A 12,213-nucleotide genomic window follows, 5' to 3' on the forward strand; every position below is an offset into this window, starting at 1 on the left:
CACTGTGAGTGGTTTGAACATTGAGAGAGTCACTGAGTATAAATATCTTGGCATCTGGCTTGATGATACATTTACATTTAAAATACCATATAGACAACCTTGCCAGCAAACTGTGACAGAACATTGGCTTCTTGTACAGAAACAGAACCAGCTTCCCTGGTAGGAAGAGGGTCGTTGAAGCCGTTTTCTCATCAGTTTTGTTATCAGATTTGGACTATGGTGATGTGATTTATAGACATGCTGCTGCTTCTACTCTTAAACCACTTAACTCTGACTATCACTCTGCCCTCAGATTCATTACTGGTGACAGGTATGATACTCTGCATTGTCTCCTGTATGATAAGGTTGGTTAGTCTTCTCTTGCAGAGAGGCACAATAATCATTGGTGTTTATTTATTTATGTAAGATGGTGAGCTACCACCTTACATAAGAAAGTTGCTGGATTGGAACTGCAGGATCCTAGCTGACTCACTCAAATGACAGGCTTGTGCTCAAGGTTGTTCAGAGTTTGGAAGGTCCTTTTCCGTTAGTGCTCCTGACTCGTGGAACATCCTTCAACACACTTTAAAGATCAATACTCTTCCAAACTATGTACAGTTCAAAACCATGATCACTAACCACTGTGTATCAATCTGTTTCAGCTGATTGTATTTGTTTTTACCTTTGTTTTTTCCCCCAATGTAATCCCCCTGTACAGTATATATTGCTATTGCACTTTACCGCTACATTTGCACTCTGGTTGGATGCCAAACCTCTTTTTGTCGTACTGTACTTGTGGCGCATGATGCCAATACATTTTAATCGAATCTAAATGAAGCAGAGAGAAAGGACGAAAAAAGCCAGCCATGTGTTTGTATTTGTAACGCGTGGACACATCAGATCACGGCAACGCGTCGGCTGCGGCGGGCTGTACAGGCACTAGCGTAATCAGGGATGAGGGGTGGATACATAACAAGCCGTCTGCTCGCCACGGCAACAAGCACACTTCACTCACTAATCAGCTGGAGTGGAACTCGCCGCGTCCTGTCATTGCTGCCGCCGCGTGGACGCAGAGGCCACGCTGTGGAAGTCTCTTTATAGGTGTTGTTATTGTTGAATCTTTATAGGTGTTGTTATCGTTGACTCTTTATAGGTGTTGTTATCGTTGACTCTTTATAGGTGTTGTTATATGTTGTTGTGAAGCAGGGGGAAAGTTCTGGGCCGGACGGCATTCCCCCAGAGGTCTATAAGAACTGTGACCTTGACAACATCATCCTGGAGTTCTGCAACCATGCCCTGATGAAAAACAACCAGCCTGATATGTGGTCTCTCTCTAACATCATCCCAGTGCCTAAGTCCGGAGATCTCTCGAAGCCAGACAACTACCGTGGCATAAGTCTGACATGTGTCATTGCAAAGATGTACAATCGCATGATACTAAACCGGATAAGGAATGCCATCAACCCCCACCTCAGGGAGAACCAAAATGGTTTCCGAGAGAAGAGGACCACTGTGGCCCAGATCTTGGCCTTGAGAAGAATCATCGAGGAGGTGAAGAAGAACAACCTGACAGCGGTACTGTACTTTATCGACTTCAAAAAGGCTTTTGACTCAATACACAGAGCCGTGATGATGAGGATACTCAAGGCCTACGGAGTCCCTCCCAATCTACTCCGGGCCATAGGGACCATGCACACGGGTACAAGGGCCAAGGTGGTAACCCCAGACGGCAACAGTGAAGAATTTGACATCCTGGCTGGAGTGATGCAAGGGGACACCCTTGCCCCCTTCCTTTTCGTCATAGTCCTCGACTATGCGCTCAGGAAGGCCATCAATGGACGGGAGCAGGAACTTGGTCTCACAATAACCCCAAGGAGATCGAGACGACACCCCGCCATAGTCCTAACAGACCTTGACTACACGGACGACATCAGCCTGCTCTCTGGCCAGGTGGAGCAGGCACAGGAACTCCTGTGCAGAGTGGAGACGGAGTGCGCCAAGGTTGGCCTTAGGCTAAATGCCAAGAAAACCGAGGTCATAATGTATAACATCCTCCCGGATCATCCACCTCTAAGGACAACAGGAGTCTCTGCTCTAAAGGAAGTCAGTGATTTCAAGTACCTGGGCTCGTGGGTCAACTTGTCCGAGCAAGACCTTAAAGTGAGGAAGGCACTTGCGTGGAGGGCTCTGAACGGCATGACCAGTGTGTGGAAATCCAACCTCCCCCGTCAAATCAAGCTCAACTTCTTTCATGCAACAGTTGAGTCTGTCCTTTTGTATGGCAGTGAATGCTGGACCTTGAAGCCCACCCTGCAGAAGTCCTTGGATGGGTGCTACACCAGAATGATGCGTGTGGTGCTCAACATCAACAGGGATGAGCATGTCACTAATGCAAACTTGTATGGGGGGGTGCTAAAGGTGAGCAATAAAGTGGCAGTCAGGAGAATGAGGCTGGCAGGTCACTGCCAGAGACACCATGAGATGCCAACCAGCAAACTTGTGCTGTGGGAACCAACACACGGGCATCGATCACGAGGACGTCCCACGTTAACCTACGTGGACGTACTCAGGAGAGATGCGGGAACAGAAAGCACCAACGAGCTAGCCAGATGCATGGAGGATCGGGATGACTGGAAGCACCGATGGAGGGCCCGTCCAAGGACAACCTAGATAGATGTTGTTATCGTTGACTCTTTATAGGTGTTGTTATCGTTGATTCTTTATAGGTGTTGTTATCGTTGATTCTTTATAGGTGTTATCGTTGATTCTTTATAGGTGTTGTTGTCGTTGATTCTTTATAGGTGTTGTTATCGTTGATTCTTTATAGGTGTTGTTGTCGTTGATTCTTTATAGGTGTTGTTATCGTTGATTCTTTATAGGTGTTGTTATCATTGATTCTTTATAGGTGTTGTTATCGTTGATTCTTTATAGGTCTTGTTATCGTTGATTATTTTTTAAAGGAGTGATTACTTCAAGAAAGGCGTGAGGAGGGGGGGGTTATGCAAAGTGGGATGTGTTGTTATTGTTGACTCTTTATAGGTGTTGTTATTGTTGACTCTTTATAGGTGTTGTTATCAGTGACTCTTCATAGGTGTTGTTATCGTTGACTCTTTATAGGTGTTGTTATCGGTGACTCTTTATAGGTGTTGTTATCGTTGACTCTTTATAGGTGTTGTTATCGGTGACTCTTTATAGGTGTTGTTATCGTTGATTCTTTATAGGTATTATCGTTGACTCTTTATAGGTGTTGTTATCGGTGACTCTTTATAGGTGTTGTTATCGTTGACTCTTTATAGGTGTTGTTATCGTTGATTCTTTATAGGTATTATCGTTGACTCTTTATAGGTGTTGTTATCGTTGACTCTTTATAGGTGTTGTTATCGTTGATTTTTCGTTATCGTTGACTCTTTAGAGGTGTTGTTATCGTGGACTCTTTATAGGTGTTATTATCGTTGATTCTTTATAGGTATTATCGTTGATTCTTTATAGGTGTTGTTATCGTTGATTCTTTATAGGTGTTGTTATTGTTGACTCTTTATAGGTGTTGTTATCGTTGACTCTTTATAGGTGTTGTTATCGTTGATTCTTTATAGGTGTTATCATTGATTCTTTATAGGTGTTGTTATCGTTGATTCTTTATAGGTGTTGTTATCGTTGATTCTTTATAGGTCTTGTTATCGTTGATTATTTTGAAAAGGAGTGATTACTTCAAGAAAGGTGTGAGGAGGGGGGGGGTTATGCAAAGTGGGATGTGTTGTTATCGTTGACTCTTTATAGGTGTTGTTATCGGTGACTCTTTATAGGTGCTGTTATCGTTGACTCTTTATAGGTGTTGTTATCGTTGACTCTTCATAGGTGTTGTTATCGTTGACTCCTTATAGGTGTTGTTATCGGTGACTCTTTATAGGTGTTGTTATCGTTGACTCTTTATAGGTGTTGTTATCGTTGATTCTTTGTTATCGTTGACTCTTTAGAGGTGTTGTTATCGTTGACTCTTTATAGGTGTTGTTATCGTTGATTCTTTATAGGTGTTTTGGAGATGAGGGTGGAAGTAATTTGGCAGTATGTTTTTATGGGGGGGGGGGCATTCATTCTGTGTTTATTGTGTCATACTGGGGAATAATATTAATATTATGTCCTATTGGGGACATAATTTAAAATTCTGAGCAATTCAATCGTTTTTTTTATGGAGAGGACGTCTGACATTAATTGAAAACTGTATTAACAGATTGCAGAATGGGTACAATACAGTACAGCTCAATACACACAATTGTTAAGGGGATGCAGACCAGAGAAAGACTTTCATCTTGTTTACATCAGGGTCCCCTGACAAACGTCTTTCTCAGGTCTGCATCCCCTTAACAATTGTGTGTATTGAGCCGTACTGTATTGTAGCCATTCTGCAATCTGTTAAATAAAGTTTTCATTCATTCATTCACAAAACAAACTGGTCAGACTACTGCTTGACCTTACTCCCAGAACCCACCTCACCCCTGCCCACTTTGACAACCTAGGATAGACAACAGAGTACAGCAAATTGCAATGGGCCTGGTCTACAAGATACACTATACGACTAAGGTACCCATGTACATATTCAGCAATGTTGCTGAATAAAATAATTAAACCGTTAAGACCTGTCGAATTAGCAGTCAATGTGTATATTTTCATTACACCCTTTTTATTTATCTGTCACCATGGTACAGTGGTACCATTCCCGTTTCGCAAACACTATCACTTTGCAAAAAGCTGGTTTGAATCTCGTTTTTTCCCCTTTTATATATAATTCATTTATAAAATGAAATGGTGTTCTTCCAACGTGTTTTGGCTAAATACATTATTGTACATGTACTGTATGTCGTTTTAATAATCTATTCCTCCCATGCTGTCCATCTGCGGACCACAAATGACATCACAAATCAGACAAAAGTATCGTTTTATTTTTCAAACGTATTCAAATTATACATCATAACCATGTCACAACAGCAGTTATAATGTGTATATTATCATCAATATGTTAGTTTACCAATAGGTTAAAGTGTTATTAGATAGATAGTTATTCCTTTTTCCAGATATTCTCTCCGGAAAAAACGAGATTCGAACCAGCTTTTTGCAAAGTGATAGTGTTTGCGAAACGGGAATGGTACCACTGCACCATGGTGACAGATAAAAAAAAAAAAAAAGCTTTTGTCTTGTTTATATCAGGGTGTAATGAAAATATACACATTGACTGCTAATTCGACAGGTCTTAACGGTTTAATTATTTTATTCAGCAACATTGCGTACACAAACTTATTGTTACCAAGAAGCATTACACTAACGCTTTCGTTTGATGAAATGAATGGACAAGAGAGCCGTACGTCGGCCATCTAATGAAGTTAGATTTGACACGTTTTAATATATACACTTTGACTGCTGAATTGACACGTTTAACTTATTCATTCTTTAATTCAGCAACATTCATTCATGCAGTCTGTAGCCATACTGTAGGACGTTGTAGCATCCTATGAATGAAGTCACCAGCTGTAATGGAACTGAATGGAACTCGAGCTTAGTCCAGCGCGGAGCTCCTCCAATGAATGAACAAAAAGCCGGCGCGTCGGGCAGTTGTCACCAGCTGTATGAGAGCGCCCCCGCTGGTCATTGTTAACATTAACCACACAAAACGGCGTCAAACCGGGCGGCAAACAGCTGTTCCATGACTAATTCTGGCTGGATCTGTACCAGTATTAAAACTATTTACTCTAGCTGTATCAATAACTAATACCGAAGCTATCACGATGATCTTTATTGATTAAACAATGTGACTGACTGTTACAGCCACAGCCAGGGCTTTTTTCTCCCCTGTGTGTCAGCAGGTTCCCAGGCCCATACATGGTCCTTCCTGTCTCCACCTCACAACCACTGTCTTCCTGGGCGAGGCCTACACACCTGAGAACCCTCACATCATCAAGGAGCCAGGATAAAGAAGCCTGCACACCTGAGAACCCTCACATCATCAAGGAGCCAGGATAAAGAGGCCTACACACCTGAGAACCCTCTCACCATCAAGGAGCCAGGATAAAGAGGCCTACACACCTGAGAACCCTCACATCATCAAGGAGCCAGGATAAAGAGGCCTACACACCTGAGAACCCTCACATCATCAAGGAGCCAGGATAAAGAGGCCTACACACCTGAGAACCCTCACATCATCAAGGAGCCAGGATAAAGAGGCCTACACACCTGAGAACCCTCACATCATCAAGGAGCCAGGATAAAGAGGCCTACACACCTGAGAACCCTCACATCATCAAGGAGCCAGGATAAAGAGGCCTACACACCTGAGAACCCTCACATCATCAAGGAGCCAGGATAAAGAGGCCTGCACTCCTGTCACTCCTTGTCCGAGTGTTGTTTTCACCTCCCGTGGGATAGGACTCTATTCAGACCTCAGCATTCATGGAATCATGTCTTCTTGTGTCCACTGACTTTTTGCTCCATACTAACTCTTGTTCTCTGATGTCCAGGATCTTACCTCTCCGGACTACACCTGAACCACGGACCCTCACCAGCCTGAACCATCATGGACCTCACACACACACCCACCCAGTCTGTCGCTCCTCCAATCCTTGACCCTTGTCTCTGAGCTCCTCTCACCACCTTGAACCTTGCTTCCCATACTCATTAAATATTCTATTATATTCTCTTAAATATTCTAAACCGCTCTATTCTCCTGTGCCTGTGTCCTGCTCTTGGGTTCTAGAAAAAATACCTAACCATAACAACTGACAGGACAAACAGAGTGACTTACTGAAAGGACAAACAGAGTGACTTACTGACAGGACAAACAGAGTGAATTACTGACAGGACAAACAGAGTAACTTACTGACAGGACAAACAGAGTAACTTACTGAAAGGACAAACAGAGTAACTTACTGACAGGACAAACAGAGTGACTTACTGAAAGGACAAACAGAGTAACTTACTGAAAGGACAAACAGAGTGACTTACTGACAGGACAAACAGAGTAACTTACTGACAGGACAAACAGAGACTTACTGGCAGGACAAACAGAGACTTACTGAAAGGACAAACAGAGTAACTTACTGACAGGACAAACAGAGTGACTTACTGACAGGACAAACAGAGTAACTTACTGAAAGGACAAACAGAGTGACTTACTGACAGGACAAACAGAGTAACTTACTGAAAGGACAAACAGAGTAACTTACTGACAGGACAAACAGAGTAACTTACTGAAAGGACAAACAGAGTAACTTACTGACAGGACAAACAGAGTAACTTACTGACAGGACAAACAGAGACTTACTGACAGGACAAACAGAGACTTACTGAAAGGACAAACAGAGTAACTTACTGACAGGACAAACAGAGTAACTTACTGACAGGACAAACAGAGTGACTTACTGACAGGACAAACAGAGTAACTTACTGAAAGGACAAACAGAGTGACTTACTGACAGGACAAACAGAGTAACTTACTGAAAGGACAAACAGAGTAACTTACTGACAGGACAAACAGAGTAACTTACTGACAGGACAAACAGAGACTTGCTGACAGGACAAACAGAGACTTACTGAAAGGACAAACAGAGTAACTTACTGACAGGACAAACAGAGCAACTTACTGAAAGGACAAACAGAGTGACTTACTGACAGGACAAACAGAGTAACTTACTGACAGGACAAACAGAGACTTACTGACAGGACAGAGACTTACTGAAAGGACAAACAGAGTAACTTACTGACAGGACAAACAGAGTGACTTACTGACAGGACAAACAGAGTAACTTACTGAAGGGACAAACAGAGTGACTTACTGACAGGACAAACAGAGTGACTTACTGAAAGGACAAACAGAGTGACTTACTGACAGGACAAACAGAGTGAATTACTGACAGGACAAACAGAGTAACTTACTGACAGGACAAACAGAGTAACTTACTGAAAGGACAAACAGAGTAACTTACTGACAGGACAAACAGAGTGACTTACTGAAAGGACAAACAGAGTAACTTACTGAAAGGACAAACAGAGTGACTTACTGACAGGACAAACAGAGTAACTTACTGACAGGACAAACAGAGACTTACTGGCAGGACAAACAGAGACTTACTGAAAGGACAAACAGAGTAACTTACTGACAGGACAAACAGAGTGACTTACTGACAGGACAAACAGAGTAACTTACTGAAAGGACAAACAGAGTGACTTACTGACAGGACAAACAGAGTAACTTACTGAAAGGACAAACAGAGTAACTTACTGACAGGACAAACAGAGTAACTTACTGAAAGGACAAACAGAGTAACTTACTGACAGGACAAACAGAGTAACTTACTGACAGGACAAACAGAGACTTACCGACAGGACAAACAGAGACTTACTGAAAGGACAAACAGAGTAACTTACTGACAGGACAAACAGAGTAACTTACTGACAGGACAAACAGAGTGACTTACTGACAGGACAAACAGAGTAACTTACTGAAAGGACAAACAGAGTGACTTACTGACAGGACAAACAGAGTAACTTACTGAAAGGACAAACAGAGTAACTTACTGACAGGACAAACAGAGTAACTTACTGACAGGACAAACAGAGACTTGCTGACAGGACAAACAGAGACTTACTGAAAGGACAAACAGAGTAACTTACTGACAGGACAAACAGAGCAACTTACTGAAAGGACAAACAGAGTGACTTACTGACAGGACAAACAGAGTAACTTACTGACAGGACAAACAGAGACTTACTGACAGGACAGAGACTTACTGAAAGGACAAACAGAGTAACTTACTGACAGGACAAACAGAGTGACTTACTGACAGGACAAACAGAGTAACTTACTGAAAGGACAAACAGAGTGACTTACTGACAGGACAAACAGAGTAACTTACTGAAAGGACAAACAGAGACTTGCTGACAGGACAAACAGAGACTTACTGAAAGGACAAACAGAGTAACTTACTGACAGGACAAACAGAGTAACTTACTGAAAGGACAAACAGAGTGACTTACTGACAGGACAAACAGAGTAACTTACTGACAGGACAAACAGAGACTTACTGACAGGACAGAGACTTACTGAAAGGACAAACAGAGTAACTTACTGACAGGACAAACAGAGTGACTTACTGACAGGACAAACAGAGTAACTTACTGAAGGGACAAACAGAGTGACTTACTGACAGGACAAACAGAGTAACTTACTGAAAGGACAAACAGAGTAACTTACTGACAGGACAAACAGAGTAACTTACTGAAAGGACAAACAGAGTGACTTACTGACAGGACAAACAGAGTAACTTACTGACAGGACAAACAGAGACTTACTGACAGGACAAACAGAGACTTACTGAAAGGACAAACAGAGTAACTTACTGACAGGACAAACAGAGTAACTTACTGACAGGACAAACAGAGTGACTTACTGACAGGACAAACAGAGTAACTTACTGAAAGGACAAACAGAGTGACTTACTGACAGGACAAACAGAGTAACTTACTGAAAGGACAAACAGAGTAACTTACTGACAGGACAAACAGAGTAACTTACTGACAGGACAAACAGAGACTTACTGACAGGACAAACAGAGACTTACTGAAAGGACAAACAGAGTAACTTACTGACAGGACAAACAGAGTAACTTACTGACAGGACAAACAGAGTGACTTACTGAAAGGACAAACAGAGTAACTTACTTACAGGACAAACAGAGTAACTTACTGACAGGACAAACAGAGTGACTTACTGAAATGACAAATAGAGTAACTTACTGAAAGGACAAACAGAGTGACTTACTGAAAATACAAACAGAGTGACTTACTGAAAGGACAAACAGAGTGACTTACTGAAAGGACAAACAGAGTAACTTACTGACAGGAAAAACAGAGTAACTTACTGACAGGACAGAGTGACTTACTAAAAGGACAAACAGAGTAACTTACTGACAGGACAAACAGAGTAACATACTGACAGGACAAACAGAGTGACTTACTGAAAGGACAAACAGAGTGACCTACTGACAGGACAAACAGAGTAACTTACTGAAAGGACAAACAGAGTGACTTACTGAAATGACAAACAGAGTGACTTACTGACAGGACAAACAGAGTAACTTACTGAAAGGACAAACAGAGTGACTTACTGACAGGACAAACAGAGTAACTTACTGACAGGACAAACAGTAACTTACTGACAGGACAAACAGAGTAACTTACTGACAGGACAAACAGAGTAACTTATTGACAGGACAAACAGAGTAACTTACTGAAAGGACAAACAGAGTAACTTACTGACAGGACAAACAGAGTAACTTACTGACAGGACAAACAGAGACTTACTGACAGGACAAACAGAGACTTACTGAAAGGACAAACAGAGTAACTTACTGACAGGACAAACAGAGTAACTTACTGAAAGGACAAACAGAGTGACTTACTGACAGGACAAACAGAGTAACTTACTGACAGGACAAACAGAGACTTACTGACAGGACAGAGACTTACTGAAAGGACAAACAGAGTAACTTACTGACAGGACAAACAGAGTGACTTACTGACAGGACAAACAGAGTAACTTACTGAAGGGACAAACAGAGTGACTTACTGACAGGACAAACAGAGTAACTTACTGAAAGGACAAACAGAGTAACTTACTGACAGGACAAACAGAGTAACTTACTGAAAGGACAAACAGAGTGACTTACTGACAGGACAAACAGAGTAACTTACTGACAGGACAAACAGAGACTTACTGAAAGGACAAACAGAGTAACTTACTGACAGGACAAACAGAGTAACTTACTGACAGGACAAACAGAGTGACTTACTGACAGGACAAACAGAGTAACTTACTGAAAGGACAAACATAGTGACTTACTGACAGGACAAACAGAGTAACTTACTGAAAGGACAAACAGAGTAACTTACTGACATGACAAACAGAGACTTACTGACAGGACAAACAGAGACTTACTGAAAGGACAAACAGAGTAACTTACTGACAGGACAAACAGAGTAACTTACTGACAGGACAAACAGAGTGACTTACTGAAAGGACAAACAGAGTAACTTACTTACAGGACAAACAGAGTAACTTACTGACAGGACAAACAGAGTGACTTACTGAAATGACAAATAGAGTAACTTACTGACAGGACAAACAGAGTAACTTACTGACAGGACAAACAGAGTAACTTATTGAAAGGACAAACAGACTAACTTGATGAAAGGACAAACAGAGTAACTTACTGAAAGGACAAACAGAGTAACTTACTGACAGGACAAACAGAGTAACTTACTGAAAGGACAAACAGAGTGACTTACTGACAGGACAAACAGAGTAACTTACTGACAGGACAAACATAGTAACTTACTGACAGGACAAACAGAGTGACTTACTGACAGGACAAAGAGTAACGTACTGACAGGACAAACAGAGTGAATTACTGACAGGACAAACAGAGTGACTTACAGAAAGGACAAACAGAGTAACTTACTGACAGGACAAACAGAGTGAATTACTGACAGGACAAACAGAGTGACTTAATGACAGGACAAACAGAGTAACTTACTGAAAGGACAAACAGAGTAACTTACTGACAGGACAAACAGAGTAACTTACTGAAAGGACAAACAGAGTGACTTACTGAAAGGACAAACAGAGTGACTTACTGACAGGACAAACAGAGTGACTTACTGAAAGGACAAACAGAGTGACTTACTGAAAGGACAAACAGAGTAACTTACTGACAGGACAAACAGAGTGACTTACTGAAATGACAAACATAGTAACTTACTAACAGGACAAACAGAGTAACTTACTGAAATGACAAACAGAGTGACTTACTGACAGGACAAACAGAGTGACTTACTGAAAGGACAAACAGAGTAACTTACTGACAGGACAAACAGAGTAACTTACTGACAGGACAAACAGAGTAACTTACTGAGAGGACAAACAGAGTAACTTACTGAAAGGACAAACAGAGTGACTTACTGACAGGACAAACATAGTGACTTACTGAAAGGACAAACAGAGTGACTTACTGACAGGACAAACAGAGTGACTTACTGGTTGTTGGAACAGCTGTAGTACTCAGTTCTGTTGTAGCAATAGTTGTTGAATCTGTAAGAGAGATCATTTTTACAATTACCTGCTACAGTATACTGCAATGAAAATAAGGATAATTCAAGTCAACATAGTTAATTTGCTTTCCTCAACACCCC

The sequence above is a fragment of the Notolepis coatsorum genome, assembly GCF_963971535.1.
Source record: "Notolepis coatsorum genome assembly, chromosome: 1".
In the NCBI taxonomy this organism is placed as follows: domain Eukaryota; kingdom Metazoa; phylum Chordata; class Actinopteri; order Aulopiformes; family Paralepididae; genus Notolepis; species Notolepis coatsorum.